The sequence below is a fragment of the Lithobates pipiens genome, unplaced genomic scaffold (assembly GCF_037356315.1).
Source record: "Lithobates pipiens isolate NorthernLeopardFrog02 unplaced genomic scaffold, aLitPip1_a1.2 Scaffold_18, whole genome shotgun sequence".
NCBI lineage: Eukaryota > Metazoa > Chordata > Amphibia > Anura > Ranidae > Lithobates > Lithobates pipiens.
In genome coordinates, this window is record NW_027507758.1 from 592674016 (window position 1) to 592693042 (window position 19027).

The 19027-nt window shown below is 45.5% G+C and overlaps 1 long non-coding RNA gene across 4 annotated transcripts in view; it reads right to left on the bottom strand.

Moving 5' to 3' along the window:
* Window positions 1-1536: 1536 nt before the first annotated feature.
* The window catches only part of LOC143989160 (uncharacterized), a 110050-nt gene continuing 92559 nt past the window's right edge, over window positions 1537-19027 (bottom strand). For 3 of the 4 annotated variants that reach the window (XR_013277000.1, XR_013276999.1, XR_013276998.1), the window contains exons 2-3: window positions 6310-6434; window positions 1537-3730 (exon numbers count right to left, since the gene is read on the bottom strand). This is a non-coding gene — a long non-coding RNA (uncharacterized LOC143989160). Of the gene's footprint in view, window positions 3731-6309; window positions 6435-12540; window positions 12625-19027 lie in introns of those variants that run through there. The other variant, XR_013276997.1, reaches the window with a different exon arrangement.

The window sequence follows — 19027 nt, forward strand, 5'->3', positions numbered from 1 at the left end:
ATGGGGGGAGGTGGAGACTATGGGGGGATGGCAGAGAGCATGGGGGGGCGTGGAGAGCATGGGGGGAGGTGGAGAGCATAGGGGGAGGTGGAGAGCATGGGGGTGGCAGAGAGTATGGGGGTGGCAGAGAGCATGGGGGGCAGAGAGTTTTGGGGGGCAGAGAGTATGGGGGGTGGCAGAGAGCATGGGGGATGGCGGAGACTATGGGGGATGGCAGAGAGCATGGGGGGAGGTGAAGAGCATAGGGGGAGGTGGACAGCATGGGGGGATGGCAGATGGCATGAGGGGATGGCAGAGAGCATGGGGGATGGCAAAGAGCATGGGGGGGAGTTGGAGAGCATAGGGGGAGGTGGAGAGCATTGGGGGATGACAGATGGCATGGGGGGATGGCAGATGGCATGGGGGGATGGCAGAGAGCATGGGGCGATGGCAGAGAGCATGGGGGGGGGGGGTGAAGAGCATAGGGGGAGGTGGAGAGCATGGGGGGATGGCAGAGAGCATCGGGGGGAGGTGGAGAGTATGGCAGAGAGCATGGGAGGAGTTGGAGACTATGGGGGGATGGCAGAGAGCATGGGAGGAGGTGGAGAGTATGGGGGGATGGCAAAGAGCATGGGGGAGTGGCAGAGAGCATGGGGGGGGTGGCGGAGAGCACGGGGTGGCGGAGAGCACAGGGGTGACGGAGAGCACGGGGGGCGGCGGAGAGCATGGGGGGGTGGCGGAGAGCATGGGGGGGTGGCAGAGAGCATGGGGGGGTGGCAGAGAGCATGTGGGGAGGTGGAGAGCATAGGGGGAGGTGGAGAGCATGGGGGGATGGCGGAGAGCATGGGGGGATGGCGGAGAGCATGGGGGGGTGGCAGAGAGCATGGGGGGAGGTGGAGAGCATGGGGGGGATGGCAGATGGCATGGGGGGGTGGCAGAGAGCATGGGGGAATGGCAGAGAGCATGGGGGGAGGTGGAGAGCATAGGGGGAGGTGGAAAGCATGGGGGGATGGCAGATGGCATGGGAGGATGGCAGAGAGTACTCCTCCTGCAGTCTCTGAATGCTTCTCCTCTCCCTCTCACAGGTATTCCGCTACTGCAGGAGGAAGTTGGAGAGAATTATTCTTCTATATGCAGCCGCCCCCACCGCTCTTCCTATGCAGTTTACAGGGGGGCTGAACTCACGTTTTTTCGGGCACTTCCGAAGGTGTCTGCTCCTCCCGCCACTGACGGCTGACCTATACAGGCGGCCGCGCAGCCGCTCAGAGGCCACCGAAGGCTCTTCCCCCCCCGGCGCCGATGGCTGAGCTTAACTGGCAGCCAGGCGGCCAGGGAGAGGCTGGATGAGCCCGCAAGGACATGCAGCCTGGCGGCCCCGGCGGCCGCGGCCCACCGTGCAATTGCCCGGTTTGCCCTATGGCCAATCTGATCCGGGCCTGATCACCAGCATCAGTAGGCCCTGCATACAGAGTGTACCAAAGGCACCATTGTTTTACATTTACATAGTTACATTGTTACATTGTAGGCGAAGTTGAAAAAAGACCATCAAGTCCAACCTATTTGCAGAAAGAAAGATTTAATGGAAGTAATTTAAACTTTGATTTTGCTACAATTATAGATTATACATTTGCAAACATTAAAATGAATAACATTGACCAAAAAACAATATAGTTTCCCTAAAGCGTGCAAGCATTTGTTTTTAATTAAAAATAATGAACAAAGGGCAAGATAATTCATACTGATTAAATTAACTCTTGTTTTCTGTTGAGTTTTTTATGTCAAAACATTCTCTGACATGATCCAAGTTTACCACCAAACCTCCTTCTCCCCCTCTAGATAATGTCCCAGCATTGATTTATTTATTCTTTTACTTTGTTCCTGTGGCAAGAAACAGCTTTTATTTCTCCTGGTGAGATCATCACCAGCCTTGTAAAATTCTTGTAGGGTCAATTGCTGGGAGCGTAATTCCTATTGACAAATGCACTCCTCTAGAACGACATCTCCCAAAATACCTCCATAAACACATAGGGGGTTATTTACTAACGGCAAATCCATTTTGCACTGCAATTGCAAACTACAAGTGCAAAGTGTACTTGAAATTGCACTGAAAGTGCACTTGGAAGTGTAGTCGCTGTAAATCTGAGGGGTAGATCTGAAATAAGGGGAAGCTCTGCTGATTTTATTATCCAATCATGTGCAAGCTAAAATGCTGTTTTTTTATTTTCCTGGCATGTCCCGCTTGGATCTACAGCGACTGTACTTCCAAGTGCACTTTCAGTGCAATTTCAAGTACACTTTGCACTTGTAGTTTGCACTTGTAGTGCAAAGTGGATTTGCTGTTAGTAAATAACCCCCAGTATGTGGGCAGGCGCTTGGCGATTCAAAGCAGTGGCATTGAAAGAAATCAATGTACGTCTGAGGAGTGGACAGACAAAGAAGGGGATAGGTGGAATCCTGTAGTTAAGGGGTTGTAAACCCTCATGTTTTTTGACCTTAATGCATCGTATGCATTAAGGTGAAAAAACTTCTGACACTGACTGGCCCCCCAGCCCCCCCGCTTTACTCAACGGAGCCCGTTCGTTCCCCTCGGCGGAGATGCGCTCTTCCTCTCTGCCCGTTGTCTCAGGTCTTGATTGGATAGATTGATAGCAGCACAGCCATTGGCTCCCCCTGCTGTGAATCAAACCAATGACGCATCGCCGGAAGGCGGACTGAGTCCTGCATTCTGTGTGAATGTACACAGATGCAGGACTCGGGAGAGCGCCCAAACGGGTGTCCACCTTAGTAGAGCCTTCTCCAACATGGACACTCGATGCGGGGAGGAGCTACCAGCGCTGCCGTGGACCCCAGAAGAGGAGGATCGGGACTGCTCTGTGCAAAATGAACAGCACAGTGGAGGTAAGTATGACATTTTTGGTATTTAAAAAAAAAAAAGGGTTTACAACCCCTTTAAGCAGGCAGGAATGACAATGCTAGTTGACATTTCAGTAGAGCAGAATCACTGTTGTCACCTCAAAGAGGAAATTAAGAGCTCACTTATTTCTGGCAGATCAATGGGTATTTTTTTCATTCTTACAACCTTTTTAAAATGAATAAAACATGAATAAATGTGCACGTGTTTTAGAGATGTATTGAATGTGTATTTTTCCTTTCGCCCTGACCCTTTAATTATGGATGAAGGCATTTCTCAACTGGAAGGCTTTCTTTACCACGGATAGGTTTTATGAAGCATCGACAGCAGATACCATTTTTGCAATTGAATAGAGTGATCCTTTCATTGAGTGTCCGCCAACCGGCCCAGATTTCATCGTCGGTTCTCTTCTTATCATCAGAGTATACATTTCTAAAAACAAAAGCTCTTTGGGCTTCATTTACCTTATTAAATACAGAAAGATCGTTTATAATAGTAAAATCATGCCAAGTATTAACACACTTGCTTAAACATGGGGAGTATAAAGTAAAGAACACAATGCATCCGGCCGCTGGTGGTTTGTTCATCAGATTCTGAATGGGAGAAACTCCACCCTCACCATGCAACAGACGATATTCAGCATGCAATGTGGGTTTTGTTTGGCTGTAGGAGGACGCCACCATTCTGGGCCCTTCATAGACCCCGAAATCTCTGACTGTTTCACGGAGATAGTCAATATCTTCTTGGCGCAGAGCTTTCTCAATGTCTTCGTTACTTAGATATTTGCATTCATCCGAGGTGAACTTCACTGCATAGGCATGTTGAAAGTTGAAGTATCCACTATAAGTATAAATACATACAGAAAAGGTTTGCTTTTATTTAATGTTGTATGTAGACCTGAACTCAAAATCTACTACTTAAAAATAAAGTACACTGCCCCTTTTTGCCTATTATTTTAACAAGAGATAGCATGGTTCTACATGAAGAATGAGCGCAGGTTTGATCCAAACTTGGATTTGGACCTGACCAAGCAGGAAGTTGTCACTCCTGCCCACTGCCACCCAGTCAACTGTGGCCAGGGAATTCCCCCTCCTGTAGCTACATGTACACAAAAGGGTGGGGATGCTTGTGCTATGATTGACCTAATATATGATAAGATGGCATTTGTCAAGAAGGGTCATTCTGGGGGCGTCTATCATTGCCTTGCACTTCTAATTGATATGTCTTGTACTAAAAAGTAAGGGAGACCATTTTTAGTCTTCTGGAATCTGTTAAGTCACATCTTGGATGAGGGAACAGAGGCGGGCTGAACTACACATCAAACTATATGGCGTTAAACTGGCAGTAATGCACACAAAAGTAAACCTAATGAATGAATGAATGAAATAGTTTGTATAGCGCACAGCGCGAACTGAATCGCCTCAAGGTGCTGCAAAGAGCTTTTGTTGTCCAGCTTCTAGAAGAGGAAGGTCTTGAGTTTTTTCCTGATAGGAGGGAGCGGGGGTAAGAGGAACTGAGCTGTTGAATAATTGCTGGAAGGGGAGAGCAGAGGGAGCTGTTTCACTAAGTCACTGCTGGAAGGGGGAGCAGGGGGAGGCGAGAAGCTAAGTCATTGCTGGGAGGGGAGAGAATGGGAGCTGTGCTGTTGAGTTGGCCCTAGACTGGGACAAAAAATAGGCCCAGGTAGTTTCATGGTTGGTGACAGATATTCACAGAGTTGGTCCTCCCTACTATATTGTAAAGGGGCACTGTGATATAAAGGGGACTTCACCGTAATGATTATATTACAGTGCCCCTAGCAATCACAGCCCCCATCAGAGTGCCCCTTGTAGTCATGCCCCCACCACTTTTCTCTCTGCCTCCCCTGCACAGTCCTACTTTCGGCAGGGCAGAGGATTCTGCTTGTGTGTCCTCTCCAAGGTCTCCATGGCCATGCCCGTGTCTCCTCTCCCAGCTCTCTGGCCTCCTGACAATGTCATCCTATCAGCAAAGCTGGGGGAGGGAGGAGCTGCAGATCTTAACAAGTGGATGATTACCCATGTGTTAATATGAAAAGACTCCTGCTCTCTGTGCAGATCTCCAGCTCCTCCCTCCTCCTGCTCTGCGGACAGGATGACATCCCCAGTGGGGTGGGAGAGCCGGGAAAGGAGACACAGACATGACCACATTGTGGGAGGTGAGCACCGACTACAGTCACCACTTACCTACTGCTGTGCAGCCTGGTCATCAACAGGCCCCCGGACCAGTACCGGTCCGTAGCCTGGGATTGGGGAGCCCTGCATTAGCCAGCTCTTGTTAGGACATGTGGCCCTGGCCTGTTTAGGTAACTCCAATGTACTTTCAGATAAGGCCTTCCATATAATAAAAGTGATCCACATATAATACAGTCATTTAAACATAAAAATGCACAATATTAGCCCTTGTACACACAGTCGGACATTCCGACAGAAAATGTCCGATCGGACCGTGTGGTCGGATAATCCGTCTGTGTGTGGGCTCCATCAGACTGTTTCCGTCAGAAAATCCGACAGACAAAGTTTTAGAGCTGGGCTATAAAACTTTCCGACAACATGATCCAATCGGACTTTGTCTGCTTGTGTGTAGAGAATTCCGATCGGACAAAGTGCCACGCATGCTCAGATCAAATTTCTAGACCAAAGCTATTGGCTACTAGCCTGAACGTAGTCCCGTCGTAACGGAATAACGTCATCACGTTACATACGATCGGATTTTCCGACAACTCCGTCCAACCGTGTGTATGCAACACAAGTTTCGGAAAAAATTTTGTTATCGGAATGTCCGACCGTGTGTACAAGGGCTAAGACATGGCCTTTCCTCAAAATGTTTTTTTAAACAGATCTCTGATATAGGAAACATCCATACAATGGTGTGATTATTATGCCTTTAATTGACAATCTAATATCCAAAAGTTCATACAATGTAGTACAAATATACACCCATCAAGTCTTTGCAACTCAACACAAATATATGGCAGGACAAGTAGCAAACAAAGAGATGACTTTCCGTGTCTAATATCCAGGGGAATTTCACTTTGGCTTTTGTTTCTGTCTAGAAGAACATTGTAAAATATTCTTGCTCTTCCAATTTATGGAAAAAATGCATGTTTTGTAGCTCCCTATGCCCAATTTTGCAGTGTGCTCCCAGCACCAAGGGAGGTGTGCAAATATGCGGCCCCATGGAAAAAAGCCAAATCCAGTGGGGCCAAATATTTACGTTCGGTCAGCCTGAAGGGGTTAAAGGTTATCAAGTGTACATTTCATGTCCAATTTACAAGTCAATCACCGTCATTCAGATGCATGAGCATTCCGTATTATGTACAGTAATCATATAGTCCCACCTTAGCTCTCATTCAATCAGACCTCATTTTACCAGTATTCATCATGGAATATACATCTTACCTAGTTATTTTATCCTTGATATATTCTGTTACTCTTGCCAGTTGTTCTTCAGTTAGTAACATCCCGCCTGGGATACAAGCCAACAGACACAGCAGGCATAGCAGGACTTGACCCGTCATCTTCAGCTATGATTATTAGGAAACACATTTTAAGAATTTGTACAGTTTTCTTGATTTATACTACCACATAAAATGCTATGCATTTCTAGAACTGCAATGATGTAAAAGGATAGTTTCACTTTTTGGAGCATGTTACACGTTGCACTGATATTCAGGGTGTAATACGTACCATGCTCAGGGTCTGCCCCCCGACACCCACCCCGTCTACTGATAGCATTTTCAATGCTCTATAGCAGGGTTTCTCAACCAAGGTCCCACAGAACCCTACGGTTCCTCCAGAGGTTGTTAGGGGTTCCTTGAAGAATGAGCAATTTCTGCTTCTCAGACAATATCCCATTGACACCAGTGATCTTTTTAGCTATCTATAAGGGGGGTAATTCTTCCCAATGACCACCAGTGTAAGGAGCATTCTTCCCACTGCCCATCACACTAATGTATCATGAGTTGTAGATATAGTCATTTTTAGCAGAGGGTTCCCTGAGACCGAAAAGTTATTTCAAGGTTGAGAAGGTTGAGAAAGGCTGCTCTACAGGCTCGTCAGAAAAAAATAATAAACACACATTTTTTTTTCCTGGAAAAAATATGTGCATTTAATATTTTTTACTTAAAGGATAAGTTCACCTTTTGAAAAAAATAATGCACTCTTTTTGCAGGTAAAAAAAAAATGAATTTACTATTTTTAGTTTTGGGAGCCTATAAAGCATGGCAACATCATGATCAGCAGATCACTGATATCATGCAGGACTCCGGTAGACTTGTCAGTGCATCTGTTTGCTTGTACCTCATACAGGCAAGCAGATGCACACCAATGCCTCATACACACGATCGGAAATTACGCCAGCAAAAGTCCGATGTGAGCTTTTGGTCGGAAATTCCGAACGTATGTATTCTCCATCGGATTTTTGCTGGCGGAATTCCCACCAGCAAAAGATTGAGAGCAGGTTCTCAATTTTTCGGTCGGAAAAAACATACACACATACAAATTGATACGTATGTGTTAAAACATCTAATAACTCATATACATATATCTTATATACATTCCATTAACTTAATGTTTATGTAATTAAATAAAAATCCTCCACAAACCAGTCCTTTTATGATGATATAATATATCCACTGTGCCTGAATTAACTACTCCAACAGGCAGTGTTCCAAGTGAGTTCCACCACCATTCACAGATTGTGTTCACCTGGTTGTATTCACCTATCAAATAAATAGGTCACTAAGCTTATTCTCCCTTAAGGGGTCTCATTCATCTCCTCAGGATGCCATCAACTTTTTCATGCTTGGATTACCTTCTCTTAATTCTCCAATCACCCACAAACCACCAATATTCATCAGGAAACTCCTCTGCTCAAGGTTTGCTTTCATCTCACCCTTGGGGCATTATTTCCCCCACTGTCAGCAACAGTGGGGCATAGTTCTTGTCACTGACACTGACAATGGGTCACTATTCTTTCTATTGACAACAATGATTGAACACTAATCCTCCCATTAATACCAATGATGGGGCACTATTTCTCCCATTGATACCAATGATCGAACACTAATCCTCCGATTGATACCAATGATGGGGCACTATTCCTCCCATTGATACCAATGATGGGGCACTATTCCTCCCATTGATACCAATGATGGGGCACTGTTCCTCCCATTGATACCAATGATCGAACACTAATCCTCCCATTGATACCAATGATGGGGCACTATTCCTCCCATTGATACCAATGATCGGACACTAATCCTCCCATTGATACCAATGATGGGGCACTATTCCTCCCATTGATACCAATGATCAAACGCTATTCCTCCCATTGATACCAACAACGGAGCACTATTAATCAAATTGATACCAACAATGGATCACTATTCCTCCCATTGATACCAATAATGGAGCACTATTCCTCCCATTGATACCAATGATGGAGCACTATTCCTCCCATTGATACCAATGATGGAGCACTATTCCTCCCATTGATACCAATGATCGAACACTAATCCTCCCATTGATACCAATGATCGAACACTATTCCTCCCATTGATACCAACAACGGAGCACTATTAATCAAATTGATACCAACAATGGATCACTCTTCCTCTCATTGATACCAATGATGGAGCACTATTTCTCCCATTGATACCAATGATCGAACACTAATCCTCCCATTGATACCAATGATCGAACACTAATCCTCCCATTGATACCAATGATGGGGCACTATTCCTCCCATTAATACCAATGATGGGGCACTATTCCTCCCATTGAAACCAATGATGGGGCACTATTCCTCCCATTGATACCAATGATGGGGCACTATTCCTCCCATTGATACCAATGATCAAACGCTATTCCTCCCATTGATACCAACAACGGAGCACTATTAATCAAATTGATACCAACAATGGATCACTATTCCTCCCATTGATACCAATAATGGAGCACTATTCCTCCCATTGATACCAATGATGGAGCACTATTCCTCCCATTGATACCAATGATGGAGCACTATTCCTCCCATTGATACCAATGATGGGGCACTATTCCTCCCATTAATACCAATGATGGGGCACTATTCCTCCCATTGAAACCAATGATGGGGCACTATTCCTCCCATTGATACCAATGATGGGGCACTATTCCTCCCATTGATACCAATGATCAAACGCTATTCCTCCCATTGATACCAACAACGGAGCACTATTAATCAAATTGATACCAACAATGGATCACTATTCCTCCCATTGATACCAATAATGGAGCACTATTCCTCCCATTGATACCAATGATGGAGCACTATTCCTCCCATTGATACCAATGATGGAGCACTATTCCCCCCATTGCTACCAATGATGGGGCACTATTCCTCCCATTGATACCAATGATCAAACACTATTCCTCCCATTGATACCAACAACGGAGCACTATTAATCAAATTGATACCAACAATGGATCACTATTCCTCCCATTGATACCAATGATGGAGCACTATTCCTCCCATTGATACCAATGATGGGGCACTATTCCTCCCACTGACACCAATGGCAGGGCATTGCATACTCCCACGGACAACAGGGCCTTGTTTACTCCCACTGTCACCATGGCACTTTCTTCTTCCACTGGCCACAGTCCAGCACCCTTAAAGTTGAAAGGATAGTAAAGTGGCCCTTTGTTTGGAAAGTTTGGAGGCTCCTGCTCTATAGTGTGTAATTGTCTCAATCCAAAGCACTAAGATTCATTTCTCTCTGCTGCTTCATTCCTCTGCCATCAGCATGAGGCACTCCCGACAAGTTTTCCTGACACCAAGAGAAAAATGGCGACGGGGAGAGATCTTAAGCACACGGCCTGAGATTGATCGCCTCAGCTCTGTTCCTGTGAGGTGTGCAGAGGAAGTTTTGTCCCTTCCCTCCAATCAGCTCACTGAGCTCTGCAGAGTGTAACTTCGGCTCTCTGCCCCCTTTTCTGGACTTTGAGACAAGCTTTAAAAAATTAGCACTTTAAATGGCTGTAGAGGAGAGAGTGCTGCAGATAAACAGGTACAGCTTATGTAGGAGGATTCATCTCCATATATCATCTGAGCCCAGTCACTTCACTAGGTATATTTAAGGGTTTACAACCACTTTAAGGCTGGGTTCACACTGGTGCGATGCGGGAACCACAGCGATTCCTGTGCGGGTTCCCACATCATATCTGTCTCGCAGGCAGTTCACACTGCTCCCTGCGAACCACTGTGGTTGTCAATATAAAGTTAATGACACCCCCAAATTGGTTTTCAGAACACAGTGTGAACTGTGAAATCGGATGGAATTGGATGGCATGGGTCTAAACACCCAAGCGATCTGATTCCAATGCAGACAAAAGAAAAGTTCCTGCATAATTTTGGTCCAAATGCGATGCAAGTTCAGCCATGCAAACTTTATGGATAAATTTGCACAGCACAGATATCACATGCGATGTCTGGGATCGCACCAGTGTGAACGCAGTCTAAAAACAAAAGAAAAGCACTCACAATTACTTAACCACTTAAAGACTGAGCCTCTTTCTGAGATTTGTTGTTTACAAGTTAAAAACATTTTTTTTTGCTAGAAAATTACTTAGAACCCCCAAACATTATACGTTCTGACACACCATATTTGCACAACGGTCTTACAAGCGCACTTTTTTTTGGAAAAAATATACTTTTTTGAATTAAAAAATAAGACAACACTAAAGTTAGCCCAATTTTTTTTTTTATTGTGAAAGATAATGTTAGGCAAAGTAAATTGATACCCAACATGTCACGCTTCAAAATTGTGCCTGCTCGTCAAATGGCGACAAACTTTTACCCTTAAAAGTCTCCATAGGCGACGTTTAAAAAAATTGTACAGGTTGCATGTTTTGAGTTACAGAGGAGGTCTAGGGCTAGAATTATTGCTCTCGCTTTAACAATTGCGGCGATACTTCACATGTGTGGTTTGAACACCATTTTCATATGTGGGGCGCTACTCACATATGCGTTCGCTTCTGCTCGCGAGCTCGGCAGGACGGGGTGCGTTTAAAAGAATGGGTTTTTTTTCTTATTATTTTCTTATTTATTTATATTATTTATATTATTTTTTAGTTATTATTAAAAAAGTGTCACTTTTATTCCTATTACAAGGAATGTAAACATCCCTTGTAATAGAAAAAAAGCATGACATGACCTATTAAATATGAGATCTGGGGGTCAAAAAGACCTCACATCTCATATTTACACTAAAATGCAAAAAAAATGTTGTCATTTAAATATTTTTTTTTTTCAAAAAAAGCCCGAGCTATGAGCGGAAATGACGTTTTGATGTCGCTTCCATTGTACAGTGATATGGAGACAGGTGACATCTTCCCCTCACTCGTCTCCATACCCAGCAAGGGGACAGATGCGATCGACTCTGCCACTGCTGACAGCTCCGGTAAGCTGCGGAGGGCACCGGATCGCAGTGGGAGGGTTGGGCGATCCTCTCCCGCCCCCGATAAAAGTGATCTTGCGGCGATCCACCACAGAGACCACTTTTGTCTTGTAGTGGACCGCTCGCTGAAGAAGAAGATAACGGGGTTATGGCAACTAGCTGCTGCCATAACAATGATATCCTCCTTCAAAGTCATCACGTAAAACGACGGTGGGCGGTCCAGAAAGGGTTAAAGGGTCATTCCACCTAAAAATCATACTTTGATAAAAAGGTTAAGCTTGCTGGATCTCCCTGCCAAAATCCCCAACTCTGATCCTGTCCAGCTGGGAGAATTGCGTGTTTCCACCCACTTTTGTGCGTTCCAGCTCCTCTTGTTATATGCTCCTTAATATAACATTATCAGAAAAATCTAGTATGGATGTGGGAGCCCTCAGAACGGGCACAGTGGGGAGCCCGGACCCACGTGAAACGGCTTCCCTGGGTAAGGCAGGAGGACTTTCCAGGGTCACTGCTATCATTTCTTAGCTAGAGTAGCTGAGGATGCAGCTATCCCAACTTGTTCTATACTGGAATATTGGCACTGGAAGGCAGGGGAGACACAGTGGGTCTAATAGACCCCCAATGTCTTAATAGAAACACCTGTCACCTGCCCATGCTATAACACAACCCCTACGTGATGGCAATAAAGTAAAAAATAAAAAGAGTAAATAAAAAAAAGACAAAAAAAATACATAAAAATGTCCATCTTTTATATTTTACCAAGAACATTGGGTATTTTATTGTTTGTTTCCTAATTTTAGTGTATTTTTTCCTAAAAATATGCATTTGATAAACAACTGCACATATATTGTGCGACATAAAAAGTTACAACTATAATAATTTTCTTTTTCAGGGTCTTAGAAAATAAATACTTTTTGGGGGTTTTGCAGTCATTTCTAGCACAAAATGCAGATTCTAACAAGTGCAAAAAAAGTTAAGAAAATAGACAAGTGGTTAAGCAATTCTGGCTCTGTAAACCTACATACCGCACAGTTAAACTGTTTTGTGTGTCAGATTGTGCAAAATATTTATATTGTGCTCACATATACACATATATACACAATATTGTAAAAACATAAGAATAATACTTCCTGGCACAAGCATAACCTATACCTCATTTTCTCTTTTCTTTTCCCCATTTTTACTGTACCTGACAATGAAAATGTGTTTTATTCCAAAATCTTCCTCTGCAGTGATACTTCCTCAGTCAAGTTTATATAGAAAGCTTTATCACTACAGATATTGACTTTTTCCTTCGGTAAAAAGTATTAACCTGTTATGTTGCATAAACTTCATAGGGAATTCAATTCCAGTGAAATGTATGATGCAATAAATCATTTCCAAGGTAAAAAAAAAAAATGTTGAACAATGAATGAAATAAACTGATATGAGAGAGAAGATGCCAACACCAGTGAGGAACTGTACAGATGTTAAACCATTCCTTTAAGTCAGGGGTCGCCAAACTATGGCCCTCCAGTTGTTCAGGAATAGGGTTGAGCCAAACACCCCCCGGTTAGGTTCGCACCAGAACTTTCAAACAGACCAAAAATGTGTGCAAACTTTAGAACCCCATTGAAGTCTATGGGGCTCAAATGTTCGAAATAAAAAGTGTTAATTTTAATGGCTAATATGCGAAATGTTGTCCTAAAAAGGGTTTGGGGACCTGGCTCCTGCCCCAGGGGACATGGGTCAATGCCTAAAATGTTTTAAAAGCGGACGTTTTTTCAGGAGCACTGATTTTAATGACGATTAAAGTGAAAAAAAGGTGAAATATTCCTTTAAATATCGTGCCTGGGGGTGTCTATAGTATGCCTATGAAGTGGCACATGTTTCCCATGTTTAGAACAGTCCTTACACAAAATGACATTTAACAGAAAAAAAGTCATTTAAAACTGCTTGCGGTTTTAAAGTAATATCTGGTTCCGGCAATATGGATGAAAATCATTGAGAAAAATGGCATAGGTAGCCCCCCCCTGCCCATTACCAGCCCCTTTGGGTCTTGTACAGATATTAAGGGAAACCCCGTACCCATATTAAAAAAAGGAAAGGCGTGGGGCCCCCAGGCCCTATATACTCAGAACAGGAGTATACATGCGGTGCAAACAAGACAGGGACTGTGTAGGTTTGTTGTATTAAGTGGAATCTGGCTGTAATTATGAACTGGTAAATTTTTAAAGTGTAGCTCCAGTCAACAAAATCTATTTTTAAGCTTCTTGTAAAACATGGGGAAGGGTTATCACCCCTGTATATGGATGTAAGTTGGATGTTTGGAAGTAGGGGCCTGCCCTATATGCTCTGCAGAAATGGCAGAACAAGGTGTTGGTGTTGCCACAACACTGTAAGCCCTCAAAGTGACTCTTGGTGGGCGCTGGAGCACCCTGCTGTGAACGATTATATCAAGAATTGTAATTACATGCCATTGTTGAACAGTGGTAGAAAAATTGATCCTTTGGTGGTTGTGGGGGTGGTGCTGGTGCCACAACACTATAAGTCCTCACAGTTACTCTCGGTGGGCACAGGAACGGGCCCTGCTGTGAAATATTATATCAAAAATTGTAATTACATGCTCCTGTTAAACAGGGGCTGAAAAATTGGGACTTAGGCACTGCTTGCTGGTACCACAACACTGCAACCTCTCCCAGATACTCTAGTTGGAGTGCAGGAATGAGCCCTGCTGCAAAGCATTGCATAAAAATTGTATTACATGTCCCTGTTAAACAGGGGCTGAAAAATTGGGCCTATACACTGCAACCTCTACCATATACTCTAGTTGGAGTGCAGGAATGAGCCCTGCTGCAAAGCATTGCATCAAAAATTGTAATTACAAGCCCCTATTAAACAGGGGCTGAAAAATTGGGCCTTAGGCACTGGTGCTGGTGCCACGACACTGCAACCTCTCCTATATACTCTATTTGTAGTGCAGGAATGGGCCCTGTTGCAAAGCATTGCATCAAAAATTGTAATTACACGCCCTTGTTAAACGGGGCTGAAAAATTGGGCTGGTGGCATCACCCAGAACCAAAAATATTCTTCCAAGATATCAGCGGAGGAGGAAGAGAATAGACAGTCAACATAACAGGACAGTCACTCAGCATCAGCAATGGCAGTCTTGAAGGGATGTGATATTTTTAAAAAAAAATATTCGGTTACATCAGCTTCAGGTGCTTGGTAGCTGGTGGTGATCCAAGACTGATGCATCTTGTTAGTCGATCAACTGAATCGGTGGACAGGCGCACCCTGTGATAGGTTACGAAGCCACCAACAGCACTGAAGGTGTGTAACGAAAGAACGATGGATGCAGGACAGGCCAGTAGCTCAGTTGCATACTGTGCAAGCTCTGGCCAGTGATCCATCGATTTTCGGTGGGAAAGGTGTCCAAGTCTGACCTTGCCCCTAGGTATTCCTGCACCATTGTAAATCAGACACTGGCGATGGTTGCTGGAACTGATCATACCTGGGGGCTGCGGACTAAAAAATGTGATGGTAAGATAAGGTCAGCAACTTTACCCTTGTACCATAGATCAAGGAGAGTGGCCAGCCAGTAATGGTCCCTCTCCTTGATCCGAAGAATACAAGGATCCTTCCGCTGGCTTTGCAGGATCAGGGAGGCCATGCAGCGTAGGTTAGCTGAGGAATTCGGTCCGGAGTCCTCTGGGTCACTAAGGACAACATGATCCGCAGCCACCTCCTTCCAGCCACGTACAAGTCCGCGGGTTTCTTGGGACTGTAAATCATCCCTACAAGACTGCTGATGCTGAGTGCCAGGCTCAACCACCATGCTGACACAATCATCCTCCTCCTCCTCCTCCTCCTCCTCTTCCTGTGTGATGGGTGGGACAGTGTCACTGCTCACCATCCTTGTGGCCTCCTGAAACGGTGACAGGACAGTGCATGCATCCTTGATCATGCCCCACTGGCATGGTGAGAAAAAACCGAGATCCCCTGACCCTGTCCTGGTGCCAGAGTCGCACAGGTACTCATTGATGGCCCTCTGCTGCGTGTGCAGCCGCTGCAGCAGGGGGCCAACGTTGAGTTCCACTTGGTGGGCATGTCACATATAAGGCGGTTCTTGGGCAGGTTCAAGTCCTTTTGGAGCTGAGCCAGCCGAGCACTGGCATTAAATGATCGCCGGAAATGCACACAGACTTTCCTGGCCTGCTTCAGGACATCCTCTAAGCCCAGGTACTTGCCCAAGAACCGCTGCACCACCAGGTTAAGGACGTGAGCCACACAGGGCACATAGGTCAGTTGTCCCTGTCGGAGGGCGGAGAGGAGGTTGGTACCATTGTCGCAAACCACCGTTCCTGGCTTAAGCTGGCATGGCGTCAACCACCATCTCGGCTTTCCCCTGCAGAGCTAACAAAATATCTGCCCTAGTGTGGCTCCTGTCCCCCAAACAAACCAGCGCAAGCATGGCATGGCATAGTTTTGCCTGCGTACTTGCGCAGCCCCTTGAGCACCTATGGAGCACAGCTGGTTTCCGAGGACAGAGCACTGGAAGAGGCCATGGAGGAAGAAGAAGAGGAGAGGGTGGAGGAGGGAGGTGTGTCACAACCAGTAGTAGCATTTTGGAGGAGTGGTGGCGGAACAACCTCCAACACTACTGCACCTTGTCCTGCATCCTTCCCAGCTGCCAGAAGAGTGACCCGATGGGCCGTGAAAGACAGGTAACGTCCCTGTCCATGCCTGCTGGACCATGAGTCAGCGGTGATACAGTGGTGTGAAAAAGTGTTTGCCCCCTTCCTCATTTCCTGTTCCTTTGCATGTTTGTCACACTTAAGTGTTTCGGAACATCAAACCAATTTAAACAATAGTCAAGGACAACACAAGTAAACACAAAATGCAATTTGTAAATGAAGGTGTTTATTATTAAAGGTGAAAAAAATCCAAACCATCATGACCCTGTGTGAAAAAGTGATTGCCCCCTAAACCTAATAACTGGTTGGGCCACCCTTAGCAGCAACAACTGCAACCAAGCGTTTGCGATAACGTGCAATGAGGCTTTTACAGCGTCCTGGAGGAATTTTGGCCCACTCATCTTTGCAGAATTGTTCTAATTCAGTTACATTAGAGGGTTTTCGAGCATGAACGGCCTTTTTAAGGTCATACCACAACATCTCAATAGGATTCAGGTCAGCACTTTGGCTAGGCCACTCCAAAGTCTTCATTTTGTTTTTCTTCAGCCATTCAGTGGTGGACTTGCTGGTGTGTTTAGGATCATTGTCCTGCTGCAGAACCCAAGTTCGTTTCAGCTTGAATACACAAACAGATGGTCGGACATTCTCCTTCAGGATCTCTTGGTAGACAGCAGAATTCATAGTTCCTTTTATCATGGCAAGTCTTCCAGGTCCTGAAGCAGCAAAACAGCCCCAGACCATCACACTACCACCACCATATTTTACTGTTGGTATAATGTTCTTTTTATGAAATGCAGTGTTCCTTCTACGCCAGATATACTTGGACACACACCTTCCAAAGAGTTCCACTTTTGTCTCATCGGTCCACAGAATGTTGTCCCAAAAGTCTTGGGTATCATCAAGATGTGTTGTGGAGAAATTGAGACGAGCTTTGATGTTCTTTTTGCTCAGCAGTGGTTTTCTCCTTGGAACTCTGCCATGCAGGCCATTTTTGCCCAGTCTTTTCCTGATGGTGGAGGCATGAACGCTGACCTTAACTGAGGCAAGTGAGGCCTGCAGTTCCTTGGACGTTGTTGTGGGGTCTTTTGTGACCTCTTGGATGAGTCGTCGCTGCGCTCTTGGGGTAATTTTGGGCGGCCGGCCACTCCTGGGAAGGTTCACCACTGTTCCATGTCTTCGCCATTTGTGGATAATGGCTCTCACTGTGGTTCGCTGGATTCCCAAAGCTTTGGAAATGGCTTTATAACCCTTTCCAGACTGATAGATCTCAATTACTTTCTTTCTCAATTGTTCCTGAATTTCTTTGGGTCTCGGCATGATGTGTAGCTTTTAAGGATCTTCTGGTGGACCTTACTGTGTCAAGCAGCTCCTATTTAAGTGATGCCTTGATTGTGAACAGGTGTGGCAATAATCAGGCCTGGGTGTGACTAGAGAAATTGAACTCAGGTGTGGACAACCACAGTTATAGTATGTTTTAACAAGGGGGGCAATCACTTTTTCACACAGGGCCATGATGGTTTGGATTTTTTTTCACCTTTAATAATAAACACCTTCATTTACAAATTGCATTTTGTGTTTACTTGTGTTGTCCTTGACTATTGTTTAAATTGGTTTGATGTTCCGAAACACTTAAGTGTGACAAACATGCAAAGGAACAGGAAATGAGGAAGGGGGCAAACACTTTTTCACACCACTGTATGCACCTTACCGCTGACCGCCCTGTCCAGCGAGGCAAGGACATTGCCTTCCACATGCCGGTAGAGAGCCGGAATCACCTTCCGTGAGAAAAAGTGGCGTTTGGTGACCTGCCACTGAGGAACCGCACATTGCACAAACTCACGGAAGGGGGCCGAGTCTACCAACTGAAAAGGCAGCAGTTGAAGTGCTAGCAATTTAGCCAAGCTAGCATTCAACCGCTGGGCATGTGGATGGCTGGGAGTGAACTTCTTTCGACGGTCCAGCAGCTGGGGCAGGGAAATTTGCCTGGTACAATCGGACATCGGTGTACTGCTAGCAAGTTGGCTGTGACACACCTAATTCTATACCTTCATTCCTCTCAGTGCAGGTTTCAGAGAGGACTGAAGGTATAGTAGGGTTGGAGATCCCAGCTGATGAGGAGCAAGGAGAGGTCCGCTTTGTTTTTTGGTGTGGGTCTTTAAGGTACGCTTGCCAACTAACTGCATGGCAGGTCAACATATGTCTGGTCAAGCATGTGGTGCCCAAGCAGCTGATGTTTTGGCCACACGAGATACGCTTTGGACATATGTTACAGCGGTGCGATCTGATGCACTCATCTCAAAAAGGCCCACACCAAAGAACTTTTGGAATAACGCGTGGAGGCAGCACCCTGCACAGGCGGAGCTCTGCGGTGTGATTCAGTCGGTGTGCATCCCTTAAGCTGGCCCCTGGAGGGTATCCTTCCTCATTGGAGATGTGCCTCCTCTTCCTCTCTCCTATCAGGCACCCACGTGGAGTCAGTGACCTCATCATCCCCTCCCTGGCAGTATGCTGCAGCTGGTGGAACATGACTGCCAGATTGCTGTCCTTCTTGAGCATCCCCCTCTCTCTGGGCTCCCACTACTGTCTTCCTCTAGCTGGGTATCATCATAAGATCCTTCAAAGCGCTGGGCATCCTCCTGGAACATGTACCCAACACTATGCTCTAACAGGTCAGGGGACTCCTCAGGAGGACCTGGTGGGTCTAGTGAAGGAGTGACTGATGCCATTGCCATCTTCCCCTCACTCGTCTCCATGTCAGGCCAGGGAGAGGTCCAGATCACCGTTACAGACCTGGCTCCTAACTTTTTTAGCTGGCTCCTACATTCCAAGCTAATTTGTCAAGCCCTGCACTAAGGAACCAACCACCTTATTACCAGGGACTAAAGTGAGTAGCTGAAGCAAGTACCAGAGCAGTAATTTCACCAACCCAGTGTCGCGTATCAGATAAGACCAGAACTTTGTGGACTGCAACAGAGGAAACCCAAACGTGTATAAGTGAAC